At 39.9% G+C, this 24,291-nt stretch overlaps 1 long non-coding RNA gene across 2 annotated transcripts in view; it reads right to left on the reverse strand.

The window, feature by feature from the left end:
* Window positions 1–7,918: 7,918 nt before the first annotated feature.
* The window catches only part of LOC129629264 (uncharacterized), a 488,327-nt gene continuing 471,954 nt past the window's right edge, over window positions 7,919–24,291 (reverse strand). Inside the window, exons 6-8 of one of the 2 annotated variants that reach the window (XR_008703114.1) lie at window positions 13,739–13,808; window positions 12,461–12,540; window positions 7,919–8,959 (exon numbers count right to left, since the gene is read on the reverse strand). This is a non-coding gene — a long non-coding RNA (uncharacterized LOC129629264). The remainder of the gene's footprint in view (window positions 8,960–12,460; window positions 12,541–13,738; window positions 13,809–24,291) is intronic. The other variant, XR_008703113.1, reaches the window with a different exon arrangement.

Consider the following 24,291-nt stretch of genomic DNA (forward strand, 5'->3'; position numbering starts at 1 on the left):
GCCTTGAGAAACATTCAGGTGCAGCCTGAAGTCTTTACAAAATGAATCTATAAGGTACTCAAGATTGGAAACTGCATGTTATTTTCACACAGATTTCCAGGATTAGAGACCCTTCAGTTATGTATCTTGGGTCGTTATCACTCTGATAGGCAGAATGGACCTCTGTATTTCCATTTAAAACCACACTTCTTTTTAAGTTTGTTGCCCTGTATGAAGGACTGAAGTTGAAGTTCCAAGGCTTTGGCCACCTGACGTGAAGACCCGATTCATTGGCAAAGACCCTGATGTTGGGAAAGATTGAAGGCAGGAGGAGAAGGGGACAACAGATGATGAGATGGTTGGATGGCATCACTGACTCGTTGGATGGCATCAGTGACTCAATGGGCATGAGTTTGAGCAAACTCTGCAAGATAGTGAAGGACAAGGAAGCCTGACATGCTACAGTCCACAGGGTCACAAAGAGTCAGACACGATTTGGCAACTGAACAACAACAACCCTATTCTAAATTTTCATACATTAGAAAAATAACCAACTGTCATGTATCTATTTGGGTCTCTAGGATTTCTTCCAGCTTGCAGATTCTATGCCCCTATCGAACTCAGCATCTCCCACATAAACTTGAAATTAAGTCTGCCCTCAGCTTCTCTAAGCTAAACCACCACTACTCTTTACAGTGTGTTCATTTACTTAGTATATGCCCTTTGCCAGGCACTACAGATGACTCTAGGGATGCAGAGTTGAAAGAAAGTCTCTAACTCCAGTAGCTCATGGTCTAAATAATGGAGAGAAACAACTAACCAACATAGGCTAGAGATAAGCACGTGTGCCATGGAAAGAACCGAGGCAAAGCATGAAACTCAGTGTGGACTTTCACTGCCAAATACACAAGGTGATCAAAATGTCCAAAGGTGACAACTGAAAGGTGTGAGAGCAGAATGAATTCATGTGTGAGGAAAGAGGCAGGGAAAGTGGTTCCCACCCATGACCGTAAGGCAGGTAGGTGAAGCATGATAAAAAGAAGCAGGTAGAGACACAGACAGAATCAAACTGAACGAGTAAAAAGTAGGAGGCCTTTATGATGATGGATACAAATCACAAAAACCAGGCCCACACAGAGCACTTGGGCCTGGGTACTTGTCAAGAGAGGACACAGAGATAAATCATGTTTCAGGTTTAAATTCAGGCAGGTGGAGAGGAAAGTGGATCTGTTTGTTAGGATCCAGACAGTGAGACAGAACTCATCCATGCTAGTTCAGAAGAGGTACCTCAATAGCATGACGCAATTTAAAAGGTCTAGAACAAGCTGAAATCCAACAAGGAGACACAAGGCAACCCCAATTTTATCAACACCAGAACCAGAATGATTCTTGGGCTGGGAACATAAAGAAATGTATCTAGGAGTGGACGTTATCAAAGCCCAGCAGGCAGGGCCAAAAAGAGGGGCTTTAACAGCAGAATCTGGATTTGCAAAGGAGACAGCATCTGGCAGAGATGTCATGGGGAGCAGAGGAGTGAAGGAAAGAACATTCTAGTTTCTTCCTCTGATCATCCAATCTCTTGCCAGGGCTTCTGTTATCTGAATTTAGCAGGAAGCCAGCTGGCAAGTAAGTCTTAGAAATAACAATGGTTGGCCCTTCAAAATTCAGGGCAGATCAGAGGACAGGAGAGGAAGGACTGTGAGAGCAAACAGACAAAGGGCAGACAGAGTGAATGAGAAATCAGAGCAGATAAAACCAGAATTCAAAAATGTGGATTTGAATATTGGACCAAGAAGAGGAGTGACTTCCTGGCAGTCCAGTGGCTAAGACTCTGTGCTTCTAATGCAAGGGACATGGTTTCCATTCATGGTTGGGATGGACTCCACAAGCCATGCAGCCAATAAAGAAGACCAAGTGGACCAAGAAGAAAACTCATTCAGAAACAAACAAAAAAATGGTACAAGTGGCTAAAGATTCCTTCTTTTTTCAAAAATTTTTCACTTTGTATTTCACAACAAACACTCAACTGTATCATTTTTATGAGTTAATTACACAGCAACATCTTATGTTGCTATAAGAATGGCCTATGAAAGTCAAAACCACAATGAGATATCACCTCACACTGGTCAGAATGGCCATCATCAAAAAGTCTACAAACAATAAATGCTGGAGAGGGTGTAGAGAAAAGGGACTGCTCTTGCATTCTGTTGGTGGGAATGTAAATTGATCCAGCCACTATGGAAGACGGTATGGAGATTCCTTAAAAAACTAGGAATAAAACCACCATATGACCCAGCAATCCTACTCCTAGGCATATACCCTGAGAAAACCAGGGTTGAAAAAGACACATTTATCTCATTATTCATCGCAGCACTATTTACAGTAGCTAGAACATGGAAGCAACCTGGATGCCTATCAACAGATGAATGGATAAAGAAACTGTGCTATGTATACACAATGGAATATTACTCAGCAATAAAAAGGAAAACATTTGAGTCAGTTCTGATGAGGTAGATGAACCTAGAACCTATTATGCAGAGTAAAGTGAGTCAGAAAGAGAAAGATAAATATCATGTTCTAACACATATGTACAGAATCTAGAAAAATGGTTCTGAAGAATTCATTTACAAGGCAACAATGGAGAAACAGACATAAAAAATAGACTTATGGGCATGAGGAGAGGGGAAGAGAGGGTGAGATGTATGGAAAGAGTAACATGGAAATTTACAAGATCATAAATGGCAACCCACTCCAGTATTCATGCCTGGAAAGTCCCATGGACCAAGAAGCCTGGTAGGCTACAGTCCTTGGGGTTGCAAAGAGTTGGACATGACTGAGTGACTTCACTTTCACTTTTCATGTAAAATAGATCAGGTCAGATCAGTCGCTCAGTCGTGTCCAACTCTTTGCAACCCCATGAATCGCAGCACGCCAGGCCTCCCTGTCCATCACTAACTCCTGGAGTTCACTCAGACTCACGTCCATCGAGTCAGCAATGCCATCCAGCCATCTCATCCTCTGTCGTCCCCTTCTCCTCCTGCCCCCAATCCCTCCCAGCATCGGAGTCTTTTCCAATGAGTCAACTCTTCGTATGAGGTGGCCAAAGTACTGGAGTTTCAGGTTTAGCATCATTCCTTCCAAAGAAATCCCAGGGCTGATCTCCTTCAGAATGGACTGGTTGGATCTCCTTGCAGTCCAAGGGACTCTCAAGAGTCTTCTCCAACACCACAGTTCAAAAGCATCAATTCTTCGGCACTCAGCCTTCTTCACAGTCCAACTCTCACATCCACACATGACCATAGGAAAAACCATAGCCTTGACTAGACGGACCTTTGATGGCAAAGTAATGTCTCTGCTTTTGAATATGCTATCTAGGTTGGTCATAACTTTCCTTCCAAGGAGTAAGCGTCTTTTAATTTCATGGCTGCAGTCACCATCTGTAGTGATTTTGGAGCCCAGAAAAATAAAGTCTGACACTGTTTCTACTGTTTCCCCATCTATTTCCTGCCGGGAGCCGGCGAGAGACATTCCACTCATGACAAAGGTCATGAGGAAGGAGGCTCGGCATACGCAAAGGTGGGATCGAACCTCGGGAGTCCCCCCAGATATTCTCGAGCATCTACCCCCCAAAAACCAGAGTCTGCTTACTTTATTGCTTTGTGCTCTCACCTCTGACTTTACTGGGGGCTGTCCCCCAGCACCATCTCGCTCTCTGTCAAAGAGTTAACTTACAGCTCCAATTAATAAAGTTCCTGGGCAATTACGAGTGTTTAAATCCACACCTCTCAGATGGCACTCTAACTCGCCTGACAAGTTTACCCGGACTCCTACAGTTATGCATACGATTGTTTACAGTCTCCCAGCCTCGAGAGGCACGGGAAGCTTAAGATATTCAAATAGCTTAGAATCTCTCAGAGAGTTAGAAACTGTCAGAATAAAACTAGTAAAAGATTTCATTGATGAGCCAATGCTTGCTGCCAAGTTTTCACATCCCCTGTATTGTATCCTTGAATGTGTATTAATTAATATAGTTGGTATGTAGAAAAAAAAGTAGTGGCCTTGGTGTTAGTAACTTTAGACCCTTAAGGTAATAAATTCTTTCCTTTGTTGTAAACCCATTACACATCCGCCCTATAGGAATGTAATTTTATCTTCGGAAGATGGCGCCAAACCTTAAAATAATTACTCTTAGAGAAAATAAGACTTTGTTGATAAGTCTTTGTCAAGAGTCATAAAATGTTAATAGGCCTTCTGGCCAGAAGATGATGTAAATCACCTAAACCATTTGTATACGATAAATTTGCAGGAAAGAAACCCTGGTTTTTGATAAGGATCAAAGACTGCTGACTTTGCATCCCCTATTATCCTCTATGTGTAACTTAGGGTATATAAGCCCCTGTTGAAAATAAAGCTACGGGCCTTGCTCACCAATGCTTGGTCTCCCCATATCATTCTTCCCCTTAACCTCCAGCTGAGTCTCCATCTGGAGCGCGGATATCCTCTGCGACCATTTATTTGCCTGGATTTCTAAGACCCACTCAAGAAGGTATCTAAGGTGGGGCACCTTCCGCTATTCGAGAGGGCACCTGCGGCCTCCATGGTCAGAGCTAACCTGGTGTCACGGGTTATATTGATTTTCCGCGTAAACCAAGCTACTCAGCTTCTTTTCTCCACTGAATTTTCCTACTGAGCTATCCTCATTCTATTACTCTTTATATCTCTAATTAACATTTGAATATGTCGCCTACGCCGTCTCTCCTTCGAATACCCTGGATCAGCCGGGGCTGGACCTCGGCAATTTCCCATGAAGTGGTGGGACTGGATGCCATGATCTTTGTTTTCTGAATGTTGAGCTTTAAGCCAACTTTTTCACTCTCCACTTTCACTTTCATCAAGAGGCTTTTGAGTTCCTCTTCACTTTCTGCCATAAGGGTGGTGTCATCTGCATATCTGAGGTTATTGATATTTCTCCCGGCAATCTTGATTCCAGTTTGTGTTTCTTCCAGTCCAGCGTTTCTCATGATGTACTCTGCATAGAAGTTAAATAAGCAGGGTGACAATATACAGCCTTGACAAACTCCTTTTCCTATTTGGAACCAGTCTGTTGTTCCATGTCCAGTTCTAACTGTTGCTTCCTGACCTGCATACAAATTTCTCAAGAGGCAGATCAGGTGGTCTGGTATTCCCATCTCTTGAAGAATTTTCCACAGTTTATTGTGATCCACACAGTCAAAGGCTTTGGTATAGCCAATAAAGCAGAAATAGATGTTTTTCTGGAACTCTCTTGCTTTTTCCATGATCCAGCGGATGTTGACAATTTGATCTCTGGTTCCTCTGCCTTTTCTAAAACTAGCTTGAACATCAGGAAGTTCACGGTTCACATATTGCTGAAGCCTGGCTTGGAGAATTTTGAGCATTACTTTACTAGCGTGTGAGAGGAGTTCGAGCATTCCTTGGCATTGCCTTTCTTTGGGATTGGAATGAAAACGGACCTTTTCCAGTCCTGCGGCCACTGCTGAGTTTTCCAAATTTGCTAGCATATTGAGTGCAGCACTTTCACAACATCATCTTTCAGGATTTGGAATAGTTCAACTGGAATTCCATCACCTCCACTAGCTTTGTTCATAGTGATGCTTTCTAAGGCCCAAGGCCCACTTGACTTCACATTCCAGGATGTCTGGCTCTAGGTCAGTGATCACACCATTGTGATTATCTGGGTTGTGAAGATCTTTTTTGTACAGTTCTGTGTATTATTGCCATCTCTTCTTAATATCTTCTGCTTCTGTTAGGTCCATACCATTTCTGTCCTTTATCGAGCTCATCTTTGCATGAAATGTTCCTTTGGTATCTGACTTTCTTGAAGAGATCCCTAGTCTTTCCCATTCTGTTGTTTTCCTCTATTTCTTTGCATTGATTGCTGAAGAAGGCTTTCTTATCTCTTCTTGCTATTCTTTGGAACTCTGCATTCAGATGTTTATATCTTTCCTTTTCTCCTTAGCTTTTTGCTTCTCTTCTTTTCACAGCTATTTGTAAGGCCTTCCCAGACAGCCATTTTGCTTTTTTGCATTTCTTTTCTATGGGAATGGTCTTGATCCCTGTCTCCTGTACAATGTCACGAACCTCATTCCATAATTCATCAGGCACTCTATCTATCAGATCTAGGCCCTTAAATCTATTTCTCACTTCCACTGTATAATATGGCTCAGGAAACTCAAACAGGGCCTCTGTGTCAACCTAGAGGGGTGGGATGGGGAGGGAAATGGGAGAGAGGTTCAAAAGGGAGGAGATATATGTATACGTATGGCTGATTCATGTTGAGGTTTGATAGAAAACAACAAAATTCTGTATAGCAACTTTCCTTCAATAAAAAAATTAAAAAAAAAGAATGGCATATGAAAGTATGGTGATTGCCTTAAAGAAGCATAAATGTAAGTGGCTCAGAAACTTTTACAGAGAGCTTTATGAAGAGATGACTTTGTGTCTTTAAGTCATGAGAGAAATAATAGCAACATTAATTGAGTGCCTGCTGCTGCTGAGTCACTTCAGTCGTGTCCGACTCTGTGCGACCCCAGAGACGGCAGCCCCCCAGGCTCACCCGTCCCTGGGATTCTCCAGGCAAGAACACTGGAGTGGGTTGCCATTTCCTTCTCCAATGCATGAAAGGGAAAAGTGAAAGTGAATTCGTTCAGTCGTGTCCGACCTTCAGCATCCCCATGGACTGTAGCCTACCAGGCTCCTCCATCCATGGGATTTTCCAGGCAAGAGTACTGGAGTGGGGTGCCATTGCCTTCACCTAGTACAAAATATATACCCCACTGGACACTATGTATGTACTATTCCTAAATAGTACTACAATACACCAGCATAATCACACTTAACTGTGAAAACTGGGACACAGAAAGTTTAAATGAACTAAGGTAAGACAACCAATAAATTGGTAAGTGAATATTAGAATTCCAGTCCAGCTTAACTACAAAATTTGTGTTCACAACATTAAACTAACCCCATCCCAGTACATTATAATGAGTGATCTCAAATCCATATATTGAAAGAGAGAGAGATAGATTTAATAGCTAACCACAAGAAGCTGGAGCCAGGTGGGTTAAGTCATTAGGGCTCTGCCACCTAATGACTGTGTCATCTTAGAAGATGTGTTAGTATCCTGCTGCTGCTACAACAAGTTACCACCACTAATATAGGGGCTTAAAACAACATTTTAAAGAGAATTTTGTAGTTCTCAAGGCCCAGTGTGAGAAATGAGTCTCACAAGGCTGCAATCAAGGTAATGGCATGGATGGTTCTTTCTGGAGGCTCCAGGGGAATTTGTTCCTTGCCTCTTCCAGCCTCGGATGGCTGCTGCTATTCCTGGACTCATGGTCACATCCCTCCAAACTGCTTTCGTTGTCCCATCATGTCCTGTACAGTCTTGTCTGTTGTTTCTGTTTTATAAAGACACCTGTGATTACATAGGGCCCCTCAAGATAATCCAGGATAATCCCCTCAACACAAGATTCTAAATCTGATCATATCTACAAAGACCCTTTTAAAACATAAGATGATAGTCACAAGGCCCATGGACTAGACCTGGATATCTTTGAGGGGACATTATTCAGATTATCACAGGAGAGTTTTTTTTTTTTTTTTTCTTTTTTAAAATTGGGAAAATAAAACCTACCACTCTGCACTGTTATAAAAATTAAATGAATTAATATGTGTAAATCCTTATGTTAATTTGCTAGGGCTGTCATAACAAATACCATGGACTGGGTGGCTTAAACAATGGAAAAGTATTTTCTTACAGTCTGGAAGCTATAAGTCTGAGACCAAGGTATCTGCAAGATTGTTGCTTCTGAGGCCCATCTCCTTGACTTGCAGATGGCTTCCTTTTCCCTGGGTAATCACATCATCTTTCCTCTGTGCTTGCACAGCCCTGGTGCCCTGTGTATAACTAAAGTTCCCCGTCTTATTAAAAAAAGTGGTCAGATTGGATTAAAGATCAGCCTGACAGCTTCATTTTAATGTAAGCACCCCTACAAGCATTATTTCCAAATACAGTCAAACTCTGAGCTTAGGGCTTCAATATATACATTTTTGGGTGAGATGATTCAATGTATAACATTTTAAGAACAATGAAAATAATATTTCAATAAATGTTGACTATACTTTTGATCTGTGCTTCTACCTTTCCAAACAAACGAATAGGATATCCTCCATTATCAAGGTTTGTGAGAAAAGGGACTACTGACTTAGTTCATGCAGTACAACAATTAGCTGGGACAATTAGTGGTCCACAGTAAGAATGTGTATTAACGTTCTAGGACTGCTGTAACAAATTACCACAAACTGATACCTTAAGAAACAAAAATTTATTCTCCTACAGGTCTGGAGGATAGAAGATTGAAATCAAGGTGTTGGCAGGGCCATGCTTCCTCAGAAGGCTCTAGAGAATTCTCCCTTGCTCCTTCCAGCTTCTTGTGGCTGCTGGCAACCTTTGACATTCCTTAGTTTGTAACTGCATCCCTCCAACTTCTGTCTCCATCATCAAATCTTCTTATAACAGCAGCTGTTATTGAATTTCAGGCCTACCCTGATCCAGCATGACCTCATTTTAATACATTACCTCTGCAGCAATCCTGTTTCCAAATAAGGTCATTTTCTGAGGTTCTTGGTAGACATGAATTTTTGAGGGACACTAGTCAATCCAATAGAGTACTTAATAAATATTTATTTGCATGAATGAATGTATTAGCTCTGTTTTTACCAACCAAATGGGCTTATTGCTGCAAGCAGTCTAAAAAAAGTAAGTCAAGAAAGCAGATTGGCTGAGATTCAAGAGTGTGATGCTTGGTAGGAGAAATCTCTTCACATTTGACCTTGGTTAGTGGCAGTCAAGAATGAGCTCAAAATCCAGACTGAATTGAAGGGTCATGTCTTCTTGTCTCTCCACACATAAAAACAAGCAAAGGTTTAAGGGGTTTAGCTGGAATTAGAAAACTAATGGTCAGTTTGTATGTAGGCTTTAAACAGGACTTTCTGGTCATGAAAATTCATTAATTAAGGAAATTTATTTTAAACAAAAAAAGTACATATCAATTCTCTTGGCCCATGGCAATTAAATAAGGACACAGGGAAAGCTTCAAAACAACCATTTACTACACTTCGGGGAGAGCAACATTATTTTATTGACTTGAACCTTCTGTGTGTAATTACAGCGAAAAGTTGGAGAGGTACTTTACAATATAGATTTCTCAATATAGACTCTAAAAATATATCCTACATAGGTGTGTGCATGAATAGTAATTAGTCATTGCTTTCTCCATCTTATAAGCCAAAGTAGGATAGATACCATATATTAATAAAGCATTAGTCAATGCAGAATGGCTAAAAATAGGCTTAATCAAAGGTTGCAAATAGAATGGAGCTGAGTCCATATCTATCACGATTACTTCTCTCTCCATGGACTCCATGGAAGCTACAGTTAATATTCTGTAACAGAGTAAAATAATTATAATCTAGATAATTCTCCACCTAGAAAATAATCATTTACTATGCTTATTCTCTATGTAAAATTGCAGCTAAAGAGAATTTAAAAAAACTCTAGTCAAAACAAATATTAATGGGTACTAATATTTTACTGATCATCAGGGTCCTGGAAGGAATTTCCCTTTCTATTCATGCTTTGTCTTTTTTGCCACAAGCATTTTTTTCTATATGCAAATCAGAAACCAACGTCACACATCATCTCCATTGCCATAGCATCTGGTGTATTCCAGTAGCCAAATATGTCTGCTTCAAAAGAGGGAGTTAAATGCCCCTAATGTGTGTGATTCCTCAATATAATCCACAATTATCAGAGGTAGAGAGCAATTTCTTCTGACATGAATAAATCATTAGCTTATACTGCACCTAAACTTCACAAATTAGCATCATCCCATAGTTTGGGGTACAGAAAGGAATCAGGCTTGACCTAAAAATAATATTCAGCTGGAGGATAAAGAGGAACAAGAATCACACTATCTCTTCTGTGCTGCTTCTATTGCTGAGGCTCAACTGCTAAAGGCAGACTGATCTTTCGGAAGCAGCAGGCAGATTGCTCTGAATTTGGGGAACTAGTTCCAAACACACACAGTCCTTTGGATATTACATTTAAGATAGTATCCTGTGAGGCTATACCAAGAGGCATTGCAAAGTTGGCCATTTCAGCTTAGTGATCTCTGATCCATTGATCAGAGAAGTTCGGCTGATAGGGAGGGATGGCTGGGGAGTGGAGGCAGAGGATGGAAAGCCTCCAGACCTGAACTAGGAGAGAGATGAGGATTAGATTCTCTCAGGAAAATAATATGGATTTAGAGTATACTAGTCCATCCCCTTGATTAAAGAAATGAAAATTTTCTATGGTGAAAATTTTTACAAAAATAATATCATATCATGTCTTTTTTGCATCCCAAACAAGTATCACTCCCTCAGAGAGACACAAATTACTAACATCAGGGCAAAAGTGCCCATAAAAAAATTCTCAAAAGATAAATTCATGCCTGCATTAAATGTGCAAGGGAATTTCTCTCTGTGCTTCCAGAAGTGTTAAATGTATTTGATTTCAGGTCAATTCCTTTTGAAAGCTGTTTAGCTACTTAATAAATTGTGTCAATTCTTATTAACTTCTCTCTGTCTCTGCCAGAATTTTAGGCTCTGACTCTTGGATTCTAGGGGATTCCCTGGTGGTTCAGATGGTAAAGAGTCTGACTGCAATGCGGGAGACCCAGGTTTAATCCCTGGATTGGGAAAATCCCCTGGAGAAAAAATAGCAACCCACTCTAGTATTCTTGCCTGGAAACTCTCATGGATGGAGGAGCCTGGTGGGCTACAGTCCATAGGATCACAAAGAGTCAGACACAACTTTGCAACTTCACTTCACTTGGATTCTACTAGACAAATCTATCCAGTTTTCATATTGAAAAAAAGTGAAAGTGTTAGTCACTCAGTCGTGTTCGACTCTTGCGACCCCATAGACTGTAGCCCGCCAGGCTCCTCTGTCCGTGGAATTATCCACTCAAGAATATTGGAGTGGGTAGCCATTCCCTTCTCCAGGGGATCTTCCTGACCAGAGATCGAACCCACGTCTCCTGAGTTGCAGGCAGATTCTTTACCATCTGAGCCACCAGGGAAGCATTTTGTTATTATAAAAGAGTTTCCTTTTTCTAAAAATAAATGCTCAAATAGCTTTTGTTGCCACAATGAAGAACCATAGACTACTCTACCAAATCCTTCATCATCATTTTTCTTCTCATACTGAAAATGATTTGTACAAAAATGGGCAGCATTGGAAAGTTTTATACCAATAAGATGTTTGTGCAATCAGATAATGAAAAAATAATATCAGGGGAAAATGGGATTTATGTAAAGCTTATCTTCAAGCTGTTCCCTAAGAAAAATTTCTTAGACTCTGAAGCCATTCAGGGTTCACCATCTTGAACTCCCACATTATGATCTACTTTTTGGAACTGTGTTAAAAAGGCCAACTAATTTCATCAGCTCATTTGCCTTGTAGTATGATGTGTGACAATCAGATAATTTCTTTTGAATTCCCTAGCAAAATCTTTCTTAATTTCTGGTATTCTTTTCTTTTCATTAAAAGACTAATGATGGAGACTCTGAGAAATGGTTGGATATCTAGTTCTCCTTAATCACATCTTTTTCAAGTTTTCAGTCCAAAACACAGGTACTGTCATCCAAGCAATCTAGTTTATCTGTATGACATGGGCAATGGACACAGCCATTCAGAAAAATTAAAAAAAAAAAAATCAGACCTTGTAAATAGCTGTTTTTCCAATTTTAAGGGTCATTTTGTCCTTTAGCTCATTTAAAGTTGTGCATTTTAAAGAAATTCAAATCTTACCAATTGTCTGTGTATTGGTTTAATGGCATCCACCCCCCAAAATTCATGTCAACCCAGAACTTCCAATGTATAACCTTATTTGCAAATAGGGTCTTTGCAGACAGAATTAAATTGTGGTCCTACTACGTAACTGTGGACCCCCATCTAATGACTAGTGTCTCTATAAGAAAACAGAACACAGAGAAACACAGAGAGGAGGTCATGTGACGATGGAAGAAGAGATTGGAATGATGAATCTAAAGCCAAGAAACATTTGAGGATTGGCTGTGGTCAGCAGAAATGAGGGAGAAGCAAAGAACACTCCTACCCTAGAGTCTTAAGCGAGATCATGGCTCTGCCAAAAGCTTCATTTTGGACAGCTAGCCTCCAGAACTGTGAGACAATGTATTTCTGATCTTTTAAGCCACCTAGTATGTGCTACTTAATAGCAACAGCCTTCAGAAAATGATCCAGCCTGTGATTTCATCTCTATTCTGTAGCCCTCTTTACTCAAGTCACTCTGGGAATCCAAAGCTGGAGCCAGTTTTATGGTTTCTCCAGTTAGGAAGAATCTGTTCCCAGCAATTCCAAAGCCTCCCTCCTTACCTTATTTCTTTCCCTTTATTGAATAATGCATCAAAGGCAGTGACCTCTAGTCTCCTGAGAGATCAAGTCCAGAGGGAATTCTGAAATAGAATCATATTATTTTATTATAAGGTTATCCCACAAATTATTATTCTCTTAATTAACCCCAAGCCAATAAAACAGAAATATCTGCTGAAATGTGATGATGCCCATCAATGCGTAATGACAGGTTCTTCCGCAGTTCAAAGAAACAAGAAGTAGGCAGTTTCTTTCCTTATTGGCAGTTCCCAAAGATACTGGCAGGGTGTTCATCATCACGACTTACAGCAGCCTCTCTTCAAGATGGTGTAGTTCCAGTGACTGACAGAATCTAATGACTGTTATTTTTTATCTCAGCACTGGTGGTCATCGCCAGACATAAAGGTTCCTAATGTTGATTTCATTCTGTGACTTTGTAGGTCCCCTGCCATGTACCTTTGGTGTATTTCACTTCCTTAAGCAGTGTTTAAGTCTTTAAATAACTGAACATCACAGTGTAACCACCTCTGTATCACATACAGAGGCTGTGGGATTTTTGACCACAAGGGTGATAGGAAGTCACATTGATGCTCATGGAATCATCTGGAAAGCTTCTTTAAAAAAGAGATTTCTACATTGTACCCCAAGGAATTTGTAAAAGGTCTGAGGACTGGGTTATTTTTATGCAGTAGGACCATCCATAATACAGAGTTTGAGAGGCTTAGATCTAATGGCAGCCTAGAGTGTTCCATGAAACTAACTTGATATAGGAAAGTGAGCATCAATTAGAGCTCACAGGTCCACTTCTCCAGTTAGCTTCTTATCCAGATTTATACATGTATTAAAAACCTGTATCACATAAAACAAAACTAACTATTGTCCAATTGTCCACAACCAATATACCAGTTAAATTCTATTAGTAATTCTGAGTAATGTCAGCCTTAAAGTGTCCTGAAAAAATGCATAAAACATGTATTCAAAGGAAGCTCTAAGTCTTTCACACACTTTTTTCCATACTAGAGCCTAAACTCTGTGTTCATTTCCTAGAGAATAATTGATAAAATAAAAATGACTCCATGAAATACAGTCTATCTAAGAAACTCAAAAACAAATTTCTCTAGCTCTGCCATATTTTTAATTAAATCCAGAATGTTCACAGTGTTTCTAGTAAGGTGATTTACTTTCATTCCACATGAAGTGCAATAAACATATTTGCTCTGGAGAAAATAGCTTTCTCTATTTTCTGAGAAAACTCAGTACCTCATGAGAAAAAAATGGTACCTCACGTTCAGTCCAATTCAGCTCCCCCAAAAGAGGTCAAGTGAGGCTCTCCAAACAAATGTCAAAATTCCTGAAAAGTGAAAACTTCAGTTATAAGTATGATAAGATATAAGCAGTCTGTATATAGCATATTATAAAAATACAAATTTATTATGCTTTTTAATGCATCTTTCATTACAGAACTATTCACAGTGTCCTCTTCTTACAGATTTTCTTTGCATGAAAACTGGATTCTAAAATATGGGCTTTAAAGCAAGTAAAACTGAAGTTTCACGAAACAAGAGAAGAAAATTTACCTATTGTTACCAGAATGAAAAATTAGTTTTTATTGAATAGCTACTGCATATCAGTCATTTCACCAGAAGACTTGTGTTATTTTTGTGTAGTGCAAATCATCCTTGCTGTAGATATTACTAACTCTACTTCTAGATGGGTAAATTGAGTCTCAAAGATGTTAGCAAATTAATTAGAGAAAGAGTTTGAAAAGTAACTATGGCTTCAATTCCCATGCTGCTTTCCTTATCCCACGTTGATTTTATCTGTATTAATGCCAACATGGGCTTCTCTGGTGGCTCAGATAGTACAGAATCTGCAGGCAATGCAGGAGACCTGGATTTGATCCCTGAGTCAGGAAGATCCCCTGGAGAAGAGAATGACTGCCCACTCCAGTATTCTTACATAGAGAATTCCAAGAACAGAGGAGCTAGGACTAACCTAGACAGTGCATTAGAGAGAGACATTACTTTGCTGACAAAGGTCTGTACAGTCAAAGCTATGGATTTTCCAGTAGTCATGTATGGATGTGAGAGCTGGACCATAAAGAAAGCTGAGAACCGAAGAACTGATACTTTCCAATTGTGGTGTTGGAGAAGACTCTTGAGAGTCCCATGGATAGGTAGCAAGGAGATCAAACCAGTCAATCCTAAAGGAAATCAACCCTGAATATTCACTGGAAGGACTAATGCTGAAGCCAAAGCTCTGATACTTTGGCCACCTAATGTGAAGAGTTGACTCATTGGAAAAGAACCTGATGTTGGGAAAGATTGAGGGCAGGAGGAGAAGGCGGCAACAGAAGATGAGATGGTTGGATGGCATCACTGACTCAATGAACATGAGTTTGAACAAACTCCATGAGTTGGTGAAGAACGGGAAAGTCTGGCATGCTGCAGTCCATGGGGTCGCAAAGAGTTAGACATGACTTAGCAACTGAACAACAACAACAATGCCAACATATATTATTAGAATTTTGAACTTAAATCTTCTGTAAGAACTTCATGAAGTCTTAGTCAGTTTGAGCTGCTATATCAAAATACCAGACTAGGTTGCTTAAACAATACACATCTACTTCCCACAGTTCTGGAGGCTGGGAAGCCAAAGACTAAGGTGCTGGCAGGTTCTGTTCTTGGTGAGGATGCTCTCCCTGGCTTGCAGACAGCAGCCTTATCCTAACCCATTGCAGTATTACAACAGTTTGTTATAAGTTTCAAAACTTTTTCTTGACATTATCTCCCCCAGATAGATTCTACTTAAGTTAAAGCACTTTCTACCTACTTAATTGATATATTTTGATCATTCACAATACAAATATTATTCCTTTAGCTCAAATCTCTTTTAATAATTTTCAATGCTCTGGTCACTGCTTATCTTTCTAAAAAACTTCAAAACAATACCAATCCTCCTTTTTGTTTACTACTGTGCTTTCTTTTTCCTTCCAACTAAAGTTGCTTTGATTTGTTATTTCTTATTTGAAGACTGTTTCTCTGAATCCACATACCAACCCCATTCCTTCACCTAAGGGATGGTTTGTACTTTTCCTTTTTTTATTTTTACCCCAAATATGACTTTTCAAGGCCTTTGATTTGTTCCCTTTGCTTCTTCCCTGACTGAAGTAAGCTTCATCCTTTGGAAGCAATGGTCTTTGATCTTGACTGGATCAGTTCCCCCAAATCATCTAATGAGATGTTGGATTTTAGATGAAAATAAAAAGAATAAAAAGCCAATGACTTAGAGGGAAAGTGAGAGAATGAAAAAAAAAAAAGGTTGCTTTATCCCTAGTACAGTCATTAATTAATATTTATTCAGTACCCTCTGGGTCATGAGATGAAACTAGATAAAGTAAAACTTTGATGATCAGCCAATGGAATAATTAGAAATCTACTAAATTCACCTTTAGAATCACAGACAGTTAGAAATAAGGGATGACTAGAAATAATCTGCTGCCCTCTTACCATAAAATGACCAGAGAAGCTAAATGACTGGCCTAGGATCACAGTTAGTTAATGCCAGAATAACCACATGAGCTTAAATGTCTTCCAACAGCACTGTGGTCTGGGAGAATTCAAAGAATTTTTACAAAAAGATCAGGCAGTCAGAGCAAATTTTGAGGTTACAAATGTAAGCTCAAAGATTTGTAAAATAGGAAGACTAGGGAAGAAACACTGTAATCCCCCATTTTATATTTACTGTTTTAAGCACAGATTCTGTTGCATACTTACAGATTTTAAGTACAAACCCCTGCTTCACTTACTAGCTGAATTGCTTGTGACCTTGGGTAGATTACTTGCCTATGTCTCAATATCCTTAATATAAAATAGATTTGATAACAACAATGGCCAAAAAACTTATTGGAGTAATGATTAAGATATTACATATATTGGTTAGGGACTGCATTTGGTTGCATGTATACAAAACTCAATTATAAAAGTTTAACCAAATAAAAGAGATCTTTTCCATAAATTAAAAGTCTAGAGATATTCCAGGGCTAGTACAGAGAGTCCAGAATGCCCCAGGATCCTTCTATCTTCTTGTTCCATCATCCCTTATAAGGGGCTTACACCCTCATAGCTGCCTGATGGAAGCCAGAGGGCTTCTCCCCAGCAGGCTCACATGTACATGGCAGGCAGGATAACAGAAAGAGGAAGCAACAAAGGAATGGCAGAGGTTTCCAAGAATCCATAGTAAACGTCTGAGTCTAAAACTGTTGCGAAGTTCAGATCACATGACTGGTCCCAGTCTCAAGAGAAGATAAGAAATGTAGCTTTTAAACTGGGCACATTATTTAGGATTCTGTTAACACAGAAAAATAGAATCGGAAAAACAATTGACCATGTCTGCCCCAATAATTAAAAGTGCATGAATGAGCATATACTAGCTGTGAAAGTGCTGCACTCAATATGCAGCAAATTAGGAAAACTCAGCAGTGGCCACAGGACTGGAAAAGGTCTGTTCTCATTCCAATCCCAAAGAAAGGCAATGCCAAAGAATGCTCAAACTACCACACAATTGCACTCATCTCACACGCCAGTAAAGTAATGCTCAAAATTCTGCAAGCCAGGCTTCAGCAATATGTGAACCGTGAACTTCCTGATGTTCAAGCTGGTTTTAGAAAAGGCAGAGGAACCAGAGATCAAATTGCCAACATCCGCTGGATCATAGAAAAAGCAAGAGAGTTCCAGAAAAACATCTATTTCTGCTTTATTGACTATGCCAAAGCCTTTGACTGTGTGGATCACAATAAACTGTGGAAAATTCTGAAAGAGTTGGGAATACCAGACCACCTGATCTGCCTCTTGAGAAATCTGTATGCAGGTCAGGAAGCAACGGTTAGAACTGGACATGGAACAACAGACTGGTTCCAAATAGGAAAAGGAGTATGTCAAGGCTGTATATTGTCACCCTGTTTATTTAACTTATATGCAGAGTACATCATGAGAAACGCTGGACTGGAAGAAGCACAAGCTGGAATCAAGATTGCCAGGAGAAATATCAATAACCTCAGATATGCAGATGAAACCACCCTTATGGCAGAAAGTGAAGAGGAACTAAAAAGCCTCTTGATGAAAGTGAAAGTGGAGAGTGAAAAAGTTGGCTTAAAGCTCAACATTCAGTAAACGAAGATCATGGCATCTGGTCCCACCACTTCATGGGAAATAGATGGGGAAACAGTGGAAACAGTGTCAGACTTTATTTTTCTGGGCTCCACAATCACTACAGATGGTGACTGCAGCCATGAAATTAAAAGACACTTACTCCTTGGAAGGAAAGTTATGACCAACCTAGATAGCATATTCAAAAGCAGAGACATTACCTTGCCAACAAAGGTTCGTCTAGTCAAGGCTATGGTTTTTCCTGTGGTCATGTATAGATGTGAGAGTTGGACTGTGAAGAAGGCTGAGCACCAAAGAATTGATGCTTTTGAACTGTGGTGTTGGAGAAGACTCTTGAGAGTCCCTTGGACTGCAAGGAGGTCCAACCAGTCCATTTGAAGGAGATCAGCCCTGGGATTTCTTTGGAAGGAATGATGTTGAAGCTGAAACTCCAGTACTTTGGCCACCTCATGCAAAGAGTTGATTCACTGGAAAAGACTCTGATACTGGGAGGGATTGGGGGCAGGAAGAGAAGGGGAGGACAGAGGATAAGATGGCTGGATGGCATCACTGACTCGATGGACGTGAGTCTGAATGAACTCCGGGAGTTGGTGATGGGCAGGGAGGCCTGGCGTGCTGCGATTCATGGGGTCACAAAGAGTTGGACACGACTGAACGACTGATCTGATCTGATATATTATTAGTATTCTTTTTATTAAAAAAGGAACTGAGGTTCCAGGGGGGGAAAAAAGAGTGTCTAACATCTCCCAGCACTGTGATGAAGAGATCTGCTTATGTCATTTTAGTCATTAATCACCACAATCCTATGAGGTCAATTTTGTTTGGCATGCCCATAATATTTGAACATAAAGAACATTATGACTTAAAGTGAAATATCTTTCCCAAGGTCTGACAGCTAGGGAATAACGGAGCTGAGATTCAAATGCAAGCTCATCTGACTCTGACAATCCATGCTCTACCCATTCTGTCCCTCTGTGACACCATGGATATTGCAGTATTTCTTAAGTGGTCTTTTTGGGGTTTGACTCAGCCGTATTGGTCATCTTCAGTCTGGGCCATTTTAAACTGTGAAATGTGAGTCTAAGTTATTGGAAAGGTACTTTTGGGCAATGTGAGACAGAAAGCACAGGCAACAGATTCAAAGCAACATTCCTAACAGACATCTGACTCATTTGGAGCCTGCTCCACAGCACGCGCAGCCCCCGCACACTCAGTACCTTAGAACTGAACAATGCACTCCCACACCTCATTCCTGAGAGGATGTGTGGGGCTCTGATTGCCAATAGGAGATCAATAGCCCTGAATATACTGTGCAATGACTTGTGGACTTACTGCCACATCTGTTATGCAGAACTCTGAGTGCTTCTGAGTTTCTGGATGACCTTTACAAGGTAGAATTTCTCACTTCCTTCCCAGGCAAGATGAGTACTTGGCTGTACATCTTTAATCTCCCCTGAAACTCCTTCAGAAGAGTTTCAACATTAAACAGGTGGGAACTGTGCTCCAACATTTTATGATAATTTACTCCTGACTATCATTATATAAAAAGGCTTCAGACTAAGTTAAATCAGTACCCTCACCATCACCATTTGCAAAGCACCTGCATAATAGGAAAACTGACACATGATTTGAAGGGCTTAATAATATAGAAAAGTGTGAGAATACTCTCCAGTAGTCTACAGATGTAGGTAAATATAAAACTGACCAGTTTGAGGAGACTGGGGCAGAAGGGATTGAAGGGACAATGCAGATCAGATGCTGGGAAGACTGTTTATAGGCTTCTTGCTTTGGACCTGGTGGAGAAGATGAAGTGGATGATTATTTTAGGAGACCTTTCAGTAACATGGGCACTGATATGCCCTATAGCTTCCATGCTCTGAGGTTGGTACTTTTATGTTGGAATAATGGAAGCCTCAAAATAGCTGAGGTAACAAGAAGGATTTATTATATCTATTATTTATTCAAAAATGATTTACTCAGGCCTCTGATACAAAAACAGTATTTTATAGTGTTGGGAAAAGAGTGGTGAACCAAATTGATGAGGTATTTGTTAGGAAGATCCCCTAGAGAAGGGAACAGCTACCCACTCCAGTATTCTGGCCTAAAGAATTCCATGGACTGTATAGTCTATGGTGTCACAAAGAGCTGGACACTACTGAGCGACTTTCACTTCACTTCATTTGTTGTCATGTGATGAATTCTAGTAGGGGAAATGGATAATACATAATATAAAAGTCAAACATCCATTTGTGGTGCTAAGTGATTTGGAGAAAATAAAGCAGAGTGACTTTGGATAAAGAGCATAACAACTGAAACTCTGAAGAGAAGGCTTCTACTAGGAGATGACATTCATTCAAGTTGAGACCAAAATGACAAGAGAAGTCAGCTATGTTACAACATGGAAAGGAGTATCCATGAACTCTAGATTAGAAGTGTAGAACCCAGAAGCAGAAGCTGAAAAGTCATCAGAGACTGAAAAGCCTTTTAAAGCCAAACTGACTGTTCTCTTAAGGGCCAAACCATCCTGTCGCTGCTTCTGTCTACGTTCGTCCTAAATTCTACTCTCCATAAACATGCTTCATGAGGACTGCTTGACAAAGGTTAATTCAAATAATTTCACAAATTCAAATTCCAAGAATAATCCTTTTGGGGTTCGATCCCTGTTTGGGAAACTAAGATCCTACATGCTGTGGGGCAACTAAAACCCGTGTGGCATGAGAGAAGTGCGTTCCAACTAGAGGAAGCCCGTATGCTGCAACAAAGACCCAGCACAGTCATAAAGAAGAAGAAAAAAAGAAACAGAAGAAGAATCCTTTTGGGCCAGATGATTGTCCTTGATTCAATCTGTGGACACTTGGGGAAGTTTTTTTTTTTTTTTTTTTTTTTTTTTGAGAAATAGGGTGATGACAAGAGGACAAAGTTGATTCTCTAAAATTGAGATGTGGAGTTTAATAAAGTGGATTTGTTGAGAACATTGTATTCTTTAGATCTCCAATGGTTCATCTAATTATTCACTCATTCACTTACTTCCCTGGTGGCTCAGATGGTAAAGAATCTGTCTCCAATGCTGGAGACTCTGGTTTGATTCCTGGGTTGGAAAGATCCCCTAGAGAAGGGAATGGCAGCCCACTCTAGTATTCTTGCCTAAAGAACTCCATGGGCAGAGGAGTCTAGCGAGCTATAGCCCAAGGGGTCATGGAGAGTTGGACTAGACTGAGCAACTAACACACACACTCACCCACATTAATAATTGATTAAAGAGTCAAATATATACCTACTCTTCCCTATCTGGATATGGAGAATGGGATGAAGAACAGTAGGTGATTAGGAGACAAATATGGAAGTATAGGGTTTGATAGGAAAGAAAAGTCATATAGAGGAATCTATATAATATGGAGATTAAAATATCATAACAGATTCATAAATAGAGCACTAAAGTGTTTTAGTGCAAAGAGAAAGATACATGCTTTTTTCTCTATAAATTATATATTTGGTCCCATTTCTCAGAGTGATGATAAAATTAAGGTTCTAAGCCATTGGCAGGACTGTGAGCCTACCACAGCCTTTGCATGACGTCCTGCAAAGTTAACTTCCATCAGAAACATGAGCATAGCAGGTAAAGTGAAGGGTTCTATCAGGAAAAAGTGTTGGAAGGCCAGAGGTTAATTGCTGTGTCAAGAATAAATGTGTGTGAATGCCTCAGGGCTTGTGATTAAACCAGGCTTTTGAAAGAGTCAATAGGGTAGGTTCTTCAGAAAGACTATTTTCTTTGCCAGGACACCACTGTGCTCGTAAGCATGGAGCTGAGGTTTTCTTAGAGGGTTAAACTGGTATAGCACTTTACACTCCCCCAATCACATTTCATGATCAAAATTTGAATCTAAAAATTAGCAGTCACATTAGGAGTTTTAGAATTAAAGCTTTGTTGCTCTGGAGCATGGACGTGAAGTTTTTGGACCTCATTAGTAGGAGAAAATATATCTAAGCTGATGTTTAAGACTCTATATGATGAAGTGGCTCTGATCATGAACTCCTTATTGCCAAATTCAGACTGAAATTGAAGAAAGTAAGGAAAACCACTAGACCATTCAGGTATGACCTAAATCAAATCCCTTACTATTATACAGTGGAAGTGAGAAATAGATTTAAGGGCGTAGATCTGATAGATAGAGTGCCTGATGAACTATGGAATGAGGTTCATGACATTGTACAGGAGACAGGGATCAAGACCATCCCCATGGGAAAGAAATGCAAAAAAAGCAAAATGGCTGTCTGGGGAGGCCTTACAAATAGCTGTGAAAAGAAGAGAAGCAAAAAGCAAAGGAGAAAAGGAAAGATATAAGCATCTGACTGCAGAGTTCCAAAGAATAGCAAGAAGAGATAAGAAAGCCTTCCTCAGTGATCAATGCAAAGAAATAGAGGAAAACAACAGAATGGGAAAGATTAGAGATCTCTTCAAGAAAATTAGAGATACCAAGGGAACATTTCATGCAAAGATGAGCTCGATAAAGGACAGATATAGTATGGACCTAACAGAAGCAGAAGATATCAAGAAGAGGTGGCAAGAATACACAGAAGAACTGTACAAAAAAGATCTTCATGACCCAGATAATCACGATGGTGTGATCACTGACCTAGAGCCAGACATCCTGGAATGTGAAGTCAAGTGGGCCTTAGAAAGCATTACTATGAACAAAGCTAGTGGAGGTGATGGAATTCCACTTGAGCTCTTTCAAATCCTGAAAGATGATGCTGTGAAAGTGCTGCACTCAATATGGCAGCAAATTTGGAAAACTCAGCAGTGGCCACAGGACTGGAAAAGGTCAGTTTTCATTCCAATCCCAAAGAAAGGCAATGCCAAAGAATGCTCAAACTACCACACAATTGCACTCACCTCACATGCTAGTAAAGTAATGCTCAAAATTCTCCAAGCTAGGCTTCAGCAATACGTGAACTGTGAACTTCCTAATCTTCAAGCTGGTTTTATTTATTTTTTTATTTAATTTAATTTTATTTTTTGTTTATTTATTTATTTATTTAAATTTTATTTTATTTTTAAACCTAAAACACTGTATTAGTTTTGCCAAACATCAAAATGAATCCACCACAGGTATACATGTGCTCCTCATCCTGAACCCTCCTCCCTCCTCCCTCCCCACACCATCCCTCTGGGTCGTCCCAGTGCAGCAGCCCCAAGCATCCAGTATCGTGCATTGAACCTGGACTGGCAACTCGTTTCATACATGATATTATACATGTTTCAATGCCATTCTCCCAAATCTTCCCACCCTCTCCCTCTCCAACAGAGTTCATAAGACTGTTCTATACATCAGTGTCTCTTTTGCTGTCTCGTACACAGGGTTATTGTTACCATCTTTCTAAATTCCATATATATGCGTTAGTATACTGTATTGGTGTTTTTCTTTCTGGCTTACTTCACTCTGTATAATAGGCTCCAGTTTCTTCCACCTCATTAGAACTGATTCAAATGTGTTCTTTTTAATGGCTGAGTAGTACTCCATTGTGTATATGTACCACAGCTTTCTTATCCATTCATCTACTGATGGACATCTAGGTTGCTTCCATGTCCTGGCTATTATAAACAGTGCTGCGATGAACATTGGGGTACACGTGTCTCTTTCCCTTCTGGTTTCCTCAGTGTGTATGCCCAGCAGTGGGATTGCTGGATCATAAGGCAGGTCTATTTTCAGTTTTTTAAGGAATCTCCACACTGTTCTCCATAGTGGCTGTACTAGTTTGCATTCCCACCAACAGTGTAAGAGGGTTCCTTTTTCTCCGCACGCTCTCCAGCATTTATTGCTTGTAAACTTTTGGATTGCAGCCATTCTGACTGGTGTGAAATGGTATCTCATAGTGGTTTTGATTTGCATTTCTCTGATAATGATTGATGTTGAGCATCTTTTCATGTGTTTGTTAGCCATCTGTATGTCTTCTTTGGAGAAATGTCTATTTAGTTCTTTGGCCCATTTTTTGATTGGGTCATTTATTTTTCTGGAGTTGAGCTGTAGGAGTTGCTTGTATATTTTTGAGATTAGTTGTTTGTCAGATGCTTCATTTGCTATTATTTTCTCCCATTCTGAAGGCTGCCTTTTCACCTTGCTAATAGTTTCCTTTGATGTGCAGAAGCTTTTAAGTTTAATTAGGTCCCATTTGTTTATTTTTTCTTTTATTTCCAATATTCTGGGAGGTGGGTCATAGAGGATCCTGCTGTGATGTATGTCAGAGAGTGTTTTGCCTATGTTCTCCTCTAAGAGTTTTATAGTTTCTGGTCTTATGTTGAGATCTTTAATCCATTTTGAGTTTATTTTTGTGTATGGTGTTAGAAAGTGTTCTAGTTTCATTCTTTTACAAGTGGTTGACCAGTTTTCCCAGCACCACTTGTTAAAGAGATTGTCTTTAATCCATTGTATATTCTTGCCTCCTTTGTCAAAGATAAGGTGTCCATATGTGTGTGGATTTGTCTCTGGGCTTTCTATTTTGTTCCATTGATCAATATTTCTGTCTTTGTGCTAGTACCATACTGTCTTGATAACCGTGGCTTTGTAGTAGAGCCTGAAGTCAGGTAGGTTGATTCCTCCAGTTCCATTCTTCTTTCTCAAGATAGCTTTGGCTATTCGAGGTTTTTTGTATCCATACAAATTGGGA

Source organism: Bubalus kerabau, chromosome 15 (genome assembly GCF_029407905.1).
Source record: "Bubalus kerabau isolate K-KA32 ecotype Philippines breed swamp buffalo chromosome 15, PCC_UOA_SB_1v2, whole genome shotgun sequence".
NCBI classification, from domain to species: Eukaryota; Metazoa; Chordata; class Mammalia; order Artiodactyla; family Bovidae; genus Bubalus; species Bubalus kerabau.